A 13546-nucleotide genomic window follows, 5' to 3' on the forward strand; every position below is an offset into this window, starting at 1 on the left:
TGTAAGTTTAATTTCGTAAATTGACAATTATCGCTACTTTACTATCGAAATAAAGGTGATTTTCCTAGCATAAAAAGAAAAGAGCTGGGTTTTATAAGCGCCACGAATTAGATATTTAAGAATATTGTATAAATGTTAGGAGTACTTTCATTTGGATATAATATTGTGCTACTCTTATAATCACTCTAATACTTACAGGAATCCATGTACATGTATGTTATTTCAATTATAAAAGAATACAAAACATTATGGCTCCTTCGAAGTACACATTAGATCGAAACAATGTATTAGGATTTAGGACTAACTCAAAATCCTTTTATACTGCTTTATTAATTCATTTTTATTACCTAAAACATATTTTTATAATCTTATGTGATTGCTCAACATCTAGAAACTAGTTACTATAAATTACTAATGTCGTTCTATCCTGAATAAATTTATAATAATATCAACTATTATAAAATTACCATTATTGTTTATACCACGCCGGGCTACTCCCCTAGTTGATTTATAAGACAATAGCCAGACGGACATTACAATAAGAGTATTTTGACAAAATGAAACACTATATAAGCCTGTATTAATGTTGATTTTTCCTCTTTTTTTTTTTGTTTTCACGGGTAGGCATGGCCTTACATATAAAACCCTACAGCAATAGAACCACAATTAGATATTACAGGAAATCTTCTGAGCGGTATGCAGAATAGAGAAGCTGTTCTAAACTTTCCCTACTCCATACTATTGGAGCATCTACAAGACTACAACAGTAAGAGAAATATGTTAGTATCATGTTAAAGCTATAGGGATTTTTAGAGTTAACAATAACGCCGGTAGAGATACCCAGTAGGAGTTCACTATCCTGATACTAATTTCTGAAGATACTCTGCTCATTTGAAAATTTTCAAACCCATATTTTAGAAATCTTTTCTTTTAAGACAGAGGTGAAGGACAAAAAGGTTGTTGGCAAAGTTCCTGTAAAGGACAGATATAGCAATATACAAGAGTCGGGCAGCATCACCAAGAGAGACATCCTTGTTTGTTGTCAACAGAACAACTAGGGATGAGAGGAAGCAACGGGTACTCTGCAGCCACTAAAATGAACTAGGAGGCTAGAGTGTCTTCCCAAGCCCCTTTTTTCCCGATAAGACATTACCAAGCTAATTTGGTGAAGCAAGAATACAATATGAAACGTAGAGTACAAAATTTTGCCTAGGAACTCATTAAGAGATGGCAAGAAGTATGCTTTCAGCTACTTCTTACTGAAGAAAAGTAGATCTAGTCTCAACTCAAATATCCGGTAGAAACTCAAAGCCCTTGATCAACCACTTAATCTTCACCATCATTCTATATATATATATATATTTTTAAATTACTTCTAAGCAGCAACTAAGAATGCTGCACACGCTAGTAGAAAACATAGAATTTAAACAGTACTCATGTACAATGATATGATTCAGATCATTCTCACTGGTAAAACCCACACCATATCATCAGTGAACAAACAAGACACTAACAACTACATACAACAGTTAGTTACCTTAACAAGAGTCTTGAGTATTGATCAACACATATACTGGAGGCGCATAAGTTTAATTTTAACTGGGCAATCCTTATTACCGGCAGCTTCAGCTCTACCCATTGCTTCTTGAAAGACATTAAAAACCATTAGTGCAAAGTTCAGTGTCGGCTCAAGGGCCAAGCAAGTCAAGCAATGGCTTGACGCCCCCAATTTTTTAGGGCCCCATTTTTTTTTAAGTTAATATCCTCTACGTTTTATTTTATGTGACGTAATTTAACTTGATATGAAATTAAAAAAGATTTTTTTTTTTAAAAAAATTTGTGATATAAAACAACCCGTAAATATTTGTGCTAATCATCTCAATAAAGATAAAATAAAGAGTTTAAAGTTAAATTGAAATAATAGAATTTTATTTTGATATCAAGTTATCAACTTACTACTATCTTTTTCTTTAAATTTTAAAAAATTAAAAAAATTACCTCATAATGTTGGTAATGGTGATTCATCTACTACGGCTACTAGGTTATTTATCGAAGAAGAAGAAGAAGAGAAAAGAGTGGGAAATGAAATGACGGACAAAACAAGAGATAATCTTCAAATATTGGGCTGTACAAAAATGAACCCGAAATTGACAAAGCCCTGTTTCAAAGTCACTAAAGCCCAATTCTGGAAAATAGGGCTATACATTTAAGTATACGCTTACAACCATTGGATTAGGAAAAGTATACAGCTGTACATAAATTAATGGTAGATAATAATTCTGTTACTAGATTGGCAATGAATAGTGGACACATGTAAAGAAATCATTTTATTTCCTTTTCTACTTTTCTAGCTCTAGACTTGTACAAATACGTGGGTACAAAGTATGAAATGATCATCAGAAAATTTTCCATCCTTTGCTTATTTATTTTGGTGCATCTTTATCTTCAGTCAATTTAATTTCAGTTTCTTTATGGTATCAGAGCAATGAAAATTCCTAAATTAATGGGAACTACTAGTGCTACTGTATCAACTGGTGTTGCTGGATCTACAACAATGGATACCAGCAACCCTCGTTTTCTTCATGCTTCTGACTCACCAGGAATGTCTCTGGTAAATTCTATTTTTGAAGGAAGAGGGTTTGCAGGTTGAAGAAGATCCATCCTGATTGCCCTCTCAGCCAAAAACAAAACCTCTTTTATTGATGGATCTTTCAAAATTCCTGATTCTACATCTTCAGACTTCAAACTCTGGCATAGATGTGATGACATGGTCACATCTTGGCTATTGAATTCTCTTTCTAAAGAGATAGCTGAATCTGTCATTTATTCTAAAACTGCTGAAGATCTGTGGAAAGACCTTGCGGAGAGATTTGGTCAGCTCAATGAAGCAAGGTTATACACCTGGAAAAAGAATTGAGGGACTTAGTTCAGGGAACTAGTGACATTGCTGCCTATTACACTAAGATTTAAGGACTGTGGGATGAACTGGATATTTTAAATTTTAAAAATTGTTGCTCATGTACTTGTAACTGTGATGGGAAAGCCAAATCTGCTAAGTCACTACAAGATGAAAGACTAATTCAATTTCTTATGGGTTTGAATGATGCTTATTCGCCCGCTAAAAGCAACATTTTAATGATCAATCCCCTTCCTACTATTAGCCTTGCTTACTCTCTTATTATGCAAGATGAAAAACAAAGGGAAATCTCTATCAACTCTCAGTTTCTTGAAAATGCTGCATCCTTTATGGCTACTAATCACAATAATGTTACACAAAATGACTTTAGAGGAAAGAAAGGGAATTTGGTATGTTCAAACTGTAAGAAAATTGGTCACACAATAGACAAGTGTTACAAGGTAATTGGATTTCCTCCTGATTTTAAGTTTACAAGAAATAAGAGAACACAAGGATATGTGAGGAGCAATGCTTGCTTCACAGGTGCTGAAAATGGAGGAAACAACCCATACTATGTGGAAAACAATGCTGGAGTAAATCAGATCACTCAAGACCAATTCACACAGTTAGTTCAACTGCTGAACCAAGTCAAAACTAGCAGTCTGAACCTTCAAGCTCAGATGTAGTAGCAAATTGTGCTAGTAAAGGTTTAGAACAATCTTTTTCTCGTCTTTTAAACATTAACTCTACTCACTGGATGTTAGATTCAGGAGCTACTCAACACCTCGCTTTTGACTCTACTTTGTTTATCAATTTTACCCCTTTACCTGCTCCTATAAATATAAATTTGCCAAATTCTGCTAAGGCCAAGGCTACTCACATAGGAAATGTTCAACTCTTTTCCAATATCATTATTCACAATGTTCTTTATGTTCCTTCATTTAAAATAAATCTGTTATCAATACATAAACTGTGCAAGCAACTTAGTTGTCTAATCACTTTCTCTTCTACTAATTACACTTTACAGGGCTTTTCAATGAGGAACCAATTGGTGATTGGTGAAGTAAAAGATGGACTATATCAATTTAATTCTGCAGATTTCCCTTCCAAGAAAAGCTTCATGACTAGTGCTCTATCTAGTTTTGTTAAGTCTCCAGTTTGTAGTTCAGTTTCTAGTTCAATAGTTATCAAGAATCAATCTGATGTAGAACTTTGGCACAACAGGCTAGGGCATTTGCCCATTTCATCAATGAAAAGAATCAAATCTTTTAGCTTTCAATCTTTACTTGACTGTTCTTGTGATGTTTGTCCCATGGCTAGACAATCTAGACTTCCTTTTCCCATAAGTGAGATCAAATCTAAAACCATTTTTGAGCTTATACATATTGATACGTGGGGACCCTATAAGTCTTCTACCTACAATGGTTTCAAATATTTCTTAACCATAGTAGATTAATCACCATTTGACTGCCACTTTTCTTATTAATAGATATCCATCTAGAGTTTTACAAGGAAAAACTGATACGCTAAAATTACACCTATTAATGGTATAACGCGGACGTTGTCAAATATAGTAACCCAACAAGGTTGGGGTCGAATCCCACAGGGAATATGGTGTGAAAAGGTTACTAAAGTCGTAGGATGCTATGTTTAGGTCTAATGTCTTAATCCGATGATTTTGGTAAAAGTTGGGTTTTTAGTGACTAATTGCTAACTACTTGCGTTTGTGGTAATTTATGGTAAAAGAAACTAAGGTTGTGTCCCTGTTAGATAGAGTGTATGATCATGGGCATTGATTTTGATATACTTCTAATTGATCATTATATGAATGCACTTAATCTCTATATGAATCCCTACTATTTCCCAATAAATAAAGATTATCTCTTTCTATGATTTTCCCAAATATAAGAAAGTAACTATGAAGAACGATTAATCATGCCAAGTAAATTCTTCTTATTCCTAAGTGAATTTATTAAACAAAGTTTAAAGCTTTGAGTCCTTGTTATTTATTCTTACCAACCCTAATTATTTATCAAGGTTTATGGCTTTAATCAATGTTTACAACCATTAATTATAAATGAAGAATGAAGAATAAATAAACCCTAATAATCCATTATATGTATATCAATCATAACCCAATCACACAACACTCATCCTTGGGTTCACAACCCTAGTAAGAGAATTTAGCTACTCATGACAAAGAACAAGAAATAAGAAATTGAAGAATTCATAATTGAAATTGAAGAATTCATAATTTCTTACTTTGGAAGAAAAGAGGAATTGATAATACTAAAATGATGTTTGAACCTTCAAAAACTAGAGAGTATTTGATGTTCTAAGTCAAGAGACAAAAATTTGATAACTGATAATTATTAAAACCCTACAATGACTATTTATAGGTTTTGAAAACGTGAAAGTTGCAGATTTGCACTTTGGTCCCCGTCGATACGAAATACGGTCCGTAAAGTGAAATACGAAACGTAAACCGAGCTTACGACCAGGTCTTCCTTCGATTTTGAGCAACTTCAATCTCTTGAGATACGGACCGTAAATCCGGTTTACGGTCCGTAAACCCCACCGTCGTCTTTCAACTTCCAAAACTTCGACTTTACGCAGGATGCTCGCACGGTTAAATACGCTTTGAAATACGGACCGTAAAGTGGAATACGGTCGGTAAAAGTTGTTCGTAAATCACCATTTCCTCAGCCTGACTTTCTGGTTCTTCTTATTCTTTAATACGCCCATGGAATACAACCCGTGTTTGAGAATAAGGTCTGTAAACTGAGTTTACGACCACTTCTGCACTTTCAACTGTTTTCATTTCGAATCTTTTCCGTTACCTGAAAACCACTAAAAACACATTAAATAGACACCTACTTTCTTAAAAATAAGTAAAACGTCTCGTAAAAAGGCCTCGAATGTGCCATAAATGCCCGGCACATCAAAAACACCTTATCATTTTCTTTTTGGGAGGTCCCCTAATTATCATTCTCTTAAAAGTTTTGGGTGCCTTTGCTATGCTTCTACTCTTTCTTCCCATAGATCCAAATTTGAACCAAGAGTTGATGCTTGTGTTTTCTTTGGTTATCCCTATGGTCAAAAAGGTCTTAAACTTTACAATTTGACTACCAAAAATATTTTTGTATCAAGAGATGTGTAATTTCATGAGTCAATCTTTCCTTTCTTTACCCCTACTGTCTCAACCCCAATTTTCCCTGATCCTGCAATTCAGTCTACAACTTCTGATTCTTTTCAAAAACTATTTACTGACCTTAATGCTACAGATAATGCTCCTACTGATACAGTCAGTCCAGATTTTACTTCACCGGTAATTCTCAATCTTTTCCTACAAATTCTTTTACTTCTACTACTGTTTCTCCTAGTTCTTCTAACACACAATCATCAACAGAACCACCAGACCTTATTCCACCCCCTCCACTTCTTCCAAATAATACTCTAACTAGGACATCTAGTAGGATTTCTAAGACACCTGGTTATCAATCTGATTATATATGCAATGCAGTTTTTCTAACTAATCTTACTACTTCATGTTTTAGCTCTTCCATTTCTCCTGTAATATATCCTTTTGGTGCTTTATCTCCCTCTAATCAACATATTAGTAACTCTATATCTACCATCACTGAACCAACTACCTTTGCATAAGCTGCCATGCATCCAGGATGACAGTAGGCTATGGCGTCTGAGTTTAAAGCTCTGCAAGCTAACAAGACTTGGGATGTAGTTTTACTGCCTGAAGGAATAAAACCATTACCTTGCAAGTGGATGTATAAGGTGAAATTGAAATCTGATGGGAGTTTGGAGAGACTCAAGGCTAGACTAGTCATTAGAGGAGATGTTCAAATGGAAGGCATAGATTTTAATAAGACTTTCTCTCCGGTGGTAAAAATGACTACTATTAGGTGTATTCTAGCCATTGTTGTTAAAGAAGTTTGGCTTATTTCACAATTGGATGTGAACAATGCGTTTTTACATGGTGAATTGCAAGAAGATGTCTACATGAAGTTTCCTCCTGGTATGACACCTCCTAGTTCCCATCATGTTTGTAAGCTAAATAAATCCCTTTATGGGCTTTGGCAGGCTTCACGACAGTGGTAGTCTAAGCTTACATCTGCTCTTCATTATAAGGAGTTTATTTCTTCACTAAATGACCATCTCCTATTTTTCAAAAAAGATGGTGATTCTATCATTCTTACAGGAAACAATGTTGCTGAAATCACTCAATTAAAGTCTTTTCTTGATGATGAATTTAAGATCAAGGACTTAGGGGGCTTACATTATTTTTTGGGTCTTGAGATCTTGAGGGAATCTCATGGTTTGATCATCACACAGCGAAATTATACTCTGGATCTTCTTTCAGAGTTTGATTGATCTCACCTTCCTCTTCTGTCTTCACCACTTGATCCTGCATCCAAATTATGAACTGATTCAGGGGATTTATTCACAGATCCTACATGTTATCAAAGAATAATTGGAAATCCCAATTACGTCACTTATAGTTGACCTGACATAACTTATGCAGTGCATCATCTTTCTCAGTTCATGCAAAGCCCTCGAGTTCCTCACTATTCAGCTACACTTCGAGTTCTTCGATATCTTCGAACAAATCCGGGTCAAGGTTTGCTTTTTAAGGCTGATTCTTCTATAAAGATTGTTGCTTGTTGTGATGCGGATTGGGGTTCGTGTGTTGATTCTCGCAGATCTGTTAGTGGCCTCTTCATCACTCTTGGAGGATCTTCGATCTCTTGGAAATCGAAGAAACAAGATTCAATCTCTCTCTTCTGAGCTGAAGCTGAGTATCGATCCATGAGACGTGTCGTAGCTGAGCTTACATGGTTACATCGACTGCTCGTTGATTTGGGATCTCCGCCGGAGTTACCTATTCCGGTACATTCAGATAGCAAATCAACAATCCATATCGCGCGTAATCCCGTCTTCCACGAGAGAACGAAAAATGTTGAACTCGATTGCCATTTTGTCCGGCAACAGTTCATCGCCGGACTAATTTCTCTCTCCTATATTCTGGCATCTTCTCAGATCGTGGATATCTTTACCAAACCACTATCTTGGCCATCTCATTATTCCATCCTCTCCAAGTTGGGGATTTCTTCAAACCCCTCCAACTTCCGGGGGGGGGGTGTTGGAAATGGTGATTCATCTACTACGGCTACTAGGTTATTCATCGAAGAAGAAGAAGAAGACGACGAAGAAGAAGAAGAAGAAGAGAAAAGAGTGGGAAATGAAATGACGGACAAAACAAGAGATAATCTTCAAATATTGGGCTGTACAGAAATGGACCCGAAATTGACAAAGCCCAAAGTTAGAAAATCTGTGTCAAAGTCACTAAAGCCCAATTCTGGAAAATAGGGCTATACATTTACATATACGCTTACAACCATTGGATTAGGAAAAGTATACAGCTGTACATAAATCAATGGTAGATAATAATTTTGTTACTAGATTGGCAATGAATAGTGGACACCTATAAAGAAATCATTTTATTTCCTGTTCTACCTTTCTAGCTCTAGACTTGTATAAATACGTGGGTACAAAGTATGAAATGATCATCAGAAAATTTTTCATCTTTTGCTTATTTATTTTTCTGCATCTTTATCTTCAGTCAATTTAATTTCGGTTTCTTTACATAATAGTATATCAATATTTTTTTTTATCAGTATCAAAATTCAAGTATGTCAATCATAAAGCATGAATCAAGTTACTCATTTTTTATTTTATTTTTTGAATAAGGCATTTTATTAAAGTTTAGCTTTATGCCCCTGATATTCTTAAGCCGCCCTTTGCAAAGTTAAGTAGTCAATGTTTAGAAAAACGTGTCCTCCACAAGTTTTGAAATGGGTTGAAGAAATAGATAATCACATGAAAGAACGATTCCAACTTCAATAACCTTAATGTGAAGAACACCATCAAACTGAAAACACTTCATCTCAATATCTGCTCGAATCTTCGACGGTTGTGGGGGTCATTCTCCTCTTAACGTTCTTGATTAATGCATCTTTTAACTTCCTCTGATATTAGCAGGAACCACCTTAGTTACCTATAGAAGAATAACATAGTAAACATCATTTTAACATCATTGGAAGAAATTAAACTAGAAAACCATATAACAAAAGAGTAGCTCCTGCCCGTCCGGGCCGGTTTCTTTAATTTCACGGGTCAGGGAATTTAGAACGGAATCTGGATCATTGACAATTAGTTTGAATGCCTGGAAATCAAAACCGAGATATCTAGACATGACGAATCTTGTTAACCATAAAAGAACAACAGAGAAAAAAAAAACAGGGCACTGAAAATGGCACTACAAAAAAAGGAGGTAACGTACAGAGGTTTTTTAACGGAGGGTATTAATACCTCCGCTGATTGCATCAATTTATGGAGGTTAAAAAGGCCCCCACAAAATTATGCAATTAGCGGGGGTTGTAAACCTCCACAACTTTTTTAAAAAAAAAAAAAAAAAAAAAAAAAAAAAAAAAAAAAAAAAAGAGCGTCATATTTAAACCAAGTTATAATAATTTAACGGAGGTTTATAACCCCGCTAGATACATAATTTATTGGAGATTTAAACAACTTAAAATAATTCTCTCTTCACTCTTAACCCAATTCTCTCCACTCAGAAACTTGGGGCATTTAATTAAAGGTGACAAGTAGGTTTTAAAATTGAGTTGGGGTAACTCTAGTTTTTATTTTTTTTTAATTGAGTAGGGGTGATAAACTTTGGATTAGTGATTAGGGAGTTTTGACTTGCTCTAAAGTTATATTTTTAACACTTTGACCCCAAGCTTTATTTTTTACACTTTGCCCCCAAGTTTTATTTTTAACACTTTGACCCAACCCGTATAAAACCTACAGAGCCAAAAACATGCGCCAATTTTTATGTTTCCCTGCGCCGTTCCCACCATTTTTAGCTCTTCTTTTTAGCTTCTTCTTCTTCTTCGTTCTTCTTCTTATTCTCTTTTTCTTCTTCTTCTTCTTCTTCTTCTTTTCTTCTTCTTCTTCTTCTTCTTCTTCTTCTTCTTCTTCTTCTTCTTCTTCTTCTTCTTCTTCTTCTTCTTCTTCTTCATCATCATCATCATCTTAGATCATTTTGCTCAAGAAAGAAAAAAATAAGACCACCTGATTTTGCAATTTTTAGATTGGATTTCATTCGTGTAGCATTGGGAATTACTTCATAACTCATTCCATTTTTCTGCTTTCTTCTTCTTCTTCTTCGTCCGCCATTGTTGCTCAAGAAAGAAAAAAATGTGACCACCCGATTTTGCAATTTTTTGACTGGATTTTGTTGGTGTAGCACTGGCAATTACTTCATAAGTGTTTTTCGCTCATTTGGTAAGTACAACAATGCTGTTTTATTTCAATTTTTCACCTAGGTATAAATCTACTGATTTTCCAACAACTTACAGTAGCTGTTGTAGTTGTTGCAACATATAATGTGGTTGTTGCAACTTCTACAACAGATTATGAAGTTGTTGTAATTCTTAAATAAATAACCTGCAACAACTGAGTGAGTTGTTGCAATAGGTATTCCACTTGTTGCAACAACTCAACGATTTGTTGGAGTCGACTTGATTTTGTTTGAAACGAACCCAAAAGCGAAGTCAACAAATTATTGACTTGCCACAACAAGTTGTATAGTTGTTGCAATAGGTGTTCAACTTATTTGCAACAACTCAACTATCTATTGGAGTTACTTGAATTTTTTGTCAGAAACGTAACCCAAAAATGAAGTTACTTCCAATAGATTATTGACTTGCCGCAACAAGTTGTATAGTTGAACAACGTGTTCCACTTGTTGCGACAACTCAACTATCTATTGGAGTCAGCTTCAGTTTTTGTCTGAAACAAAACCCAAAAACTGAAGCAGCTTCCAACATATTATTGACTTGCTGCAACAAGTGTACTACTTGTTGCAACAAGTAATACACTTGTTGCAACAACTCGATAATCTGTTGGACATCTTCAACAGTCTGAAACATTACCCCAAAAAAGCCGACTCCAGTGATTGTGACTTGTTGCAAAGAATTTTATTACATGTTGCAACAAGTAGTCCACTTGTTCCAACAAGTCAATAATCTGTTGGATCAACTACTGCAGCTGTTTCATTTTGTTATAGATTGGTATGTAGTGTCATGACTAATTTTTTGTTAAACAAAATATCTTTAGGTACCTCGAACACCACTAATGGGGGACTCAATAATAGGGGTTGATTACCATGGTGAATTGATCGAGAAGAACAATCGATATATTTGGCGATGTAAGGATAGTGACACGTTAGAGACGATAGCGATGACTGTCCAAAGAGATGTCATGTTCAATGATTTTGTGAACCTAATCATTACCTATTGCGAATTAACTTGTGAACCAAAAGATCTTGCCATCACTTACATGCACACTCTTTTAAAATCGAGAGGGTCTTGCCATTTAAGATAAACGATCGAGGTTCGTTTGCGTGCTTATTTGAATGATGTAGCTAGGCCCATTTTAAGGGTATACGTTGTTGGAAGCCGGTAGAGAACCACAATTTATCTCAAGACCAACAAGATGTGTTAAATGATGAATTAGATGGGGTGGATGTGGATATCTCAGATAATGGAAGTGGGGCTGACCCGATTCCTATACCCGAAGTTGCGAGCAATACAGTGGGCACTACACAATCAATACAGTCTAGCTATGTTCAAGATGATGAAACAGGTTTTTATAAATGAATGTCATTCAAGAACAAGGAAGAACTAGCCACTTGGTTGAAACTTGCTTGCTTGAAGAAAGATTATAGAATCAAGAAGGTGATTAATTTGCGTACTGTGTATTGCTTCAGATGTGTAAATCCGGAGTGCAAGTGGTGGCTGAGGGCTATGAAGCTTTTAAGTTCTGACAGATTTTGTATCAGAACCTACATAAAGCATCACACATGTGGTTCTGAGCACATTACGAGCCATAATCCACACGCTACTCGCGAAAGTCATTGGTGAATACTTAAAGATAAGTTTCCTTACGATAAAGGCCTATCTACAAAAGATATGAGTCAATCAATCCATACGATTTGGGTTATAAGGTAAGTTATTGGAGGGTGCGGAAGGGCATGGAGATTGCAAAGGCTTTGACAAGGGGGACATATGAGCACGGGTATGCGGTGCTTGATGCGTACCGTTAGATGCTTCGTTCTGCAAATCCAAGAAGTAAGACGACAATGGGAAGTTCAAGTACTTTTTTGTAGCCTATAAGGCTTGGATGCTTGGTTTTGCCCAAATGAAAAAAGTCATAGCTGTCGATGGGACATTCTTGAAGAGCAAGTACGAAGGAGTGTTGTTGTCAGCAGTCGCACAAGATGCGAAGAATCATATTTTTCCAGTGGCATTTTTTGTAGTGGACAAGGAGTGTGATGCTTCGGACAAATAATTTTTTTGAACAAATGAGAAGCTATATATAGGGCACCTCTGAGTTGTGCATAATTTCAGATAGACATCCAAGTATCAAAAAGGCGGTTTCAATTGTCTTCCCTACATGTCATTATGATTTTTGCATGAGGCACCTAGGGGAAAATCTAAGAACCACCTTTCACAATGGGGCGGTCGTATCTCAATTTTATAAAGCAGCAAAAGCGTACAATATTGATGTCTTAAATGACCATTTCAATCAAATCGAGAGATTTGGTTCTGGGCCGCCGAACATCTTGAACGTCTTTGGATTCCACGGATGGAGCGAGGGCATTTTGCCCAAAATAGGTATTTGCACATTTCTTTCCAACAAGTAACGTATCTGCTGCAGCTAATAGGTAACTTGTGGCGGCAGATATTGTACTTGTTGTGATTTTTGACACAGCTGAGCCTCAGCCACATGTTCCAACACTAATATGTTTGTTTTGTCGGGTATAACTTTATGACGACAAACGACGCTGAGTCGGTGAACACAATGTTCAATGTTGAAAGAGAATTTCCCATTACTGCTCTATTTGATTCCATAAACAGGAGCTTTACTAAGAAATTTCATGAGAGGCGTATGGAGTTCATCGACTCACCAACCATCTTTGTTCCCTTAATGGAAAAAAATATCAAAATTTGTCAACTTGGGTAAAAGTTATTGGCCCATCAAATTGCCAACTACAAGTTCAAAGGTCATCGTCACGTTCGTTGCAACGATCGATGCCGCAAAGAAGATCTTATACTTGTAGAGTTTTTGACCTGGACAAAACACCTTTCCCACATGCTATGGCAGCGCTTCGAGTCCAATATGGTGAAGACTTTAGAAGGCGGATTTATGACTACTCATCTCCATATTATAAGGTGGAGAATTACATAATTGCATACTGTGAGGCAATGAATCCCATGCCTTCTGAAGAATCTTGGGAAGTTCCTATGGAGATTTTAGAGAGAGAAATACCTCCTCCACATGTTGATCCGAGCAAACCGGGAAGAAGACGGACAAAGAAGAGCGTGGAATCGGAATCACTTGCAAACGAGGAAAAAAAATGCTCCATATGCAAAACAGCTGGCCATAAAAAAATTACATGCCCAAACCAAATTGTTCCCTAGTTGTTAAATTTGCAATATCTTGTAATAATAATTACTATTGTTTGTGTTTGTGAAATTGGATTTTATGACATTTTTATGTTATTTCTGT

The 13546-nt window shown here is 35.8% G+C and overlaps 1 long non-coding RNA gene across 3 annotated transcripts; it reads right to left on the minus strand.

Annotated features, from left to right (window-relative positions):
* Positions 1-806: 806 nt before the first annotated feature.
* On the minus strand, positions 807-8107 carry LOC132063602 (uncharacterized). 3 transcript variants are annotated; one of them, XR_009416405.1, is made up of 4 exons: positions 7403-8107; positions 7191-7319; positions 2594-2845; positions 807-1641 (listed from the first exon to the last, which is right to left on the minus strand). It is a non-coding gene; the product is annotated as an uncharacterized LOC132063602 (long non-coding RNA). The 3 variants fall into 3 exon arrangements; XR_009416406.1 differs by having other exon boundaries at positions 2594-2857; XR_009416407.1 differs by lacking the exon at positions 2594-2845 and having other exon boundaries at positions 7403-8102.
* Positions 8108-13546: the final 5439 nt, after the last annotated feature.

Source organism: Lycium ferocissimum, chromosome 7, assembly GCF_029784015.1.
Source record: "Lycium ferocissimum isolate CSIRO_LF1 chromosome 7, AGI_CSIRO_Lferr_CH_V1, whole genome shotgun sequence".
Taxonomy (NCBI): domain Eukaryota; kingdom Viridiplantae; phylum Streptophyta; class Magnoliopsida; order Solanales; family Solanaceae; genus Lycium; species Lycium ferocissimum.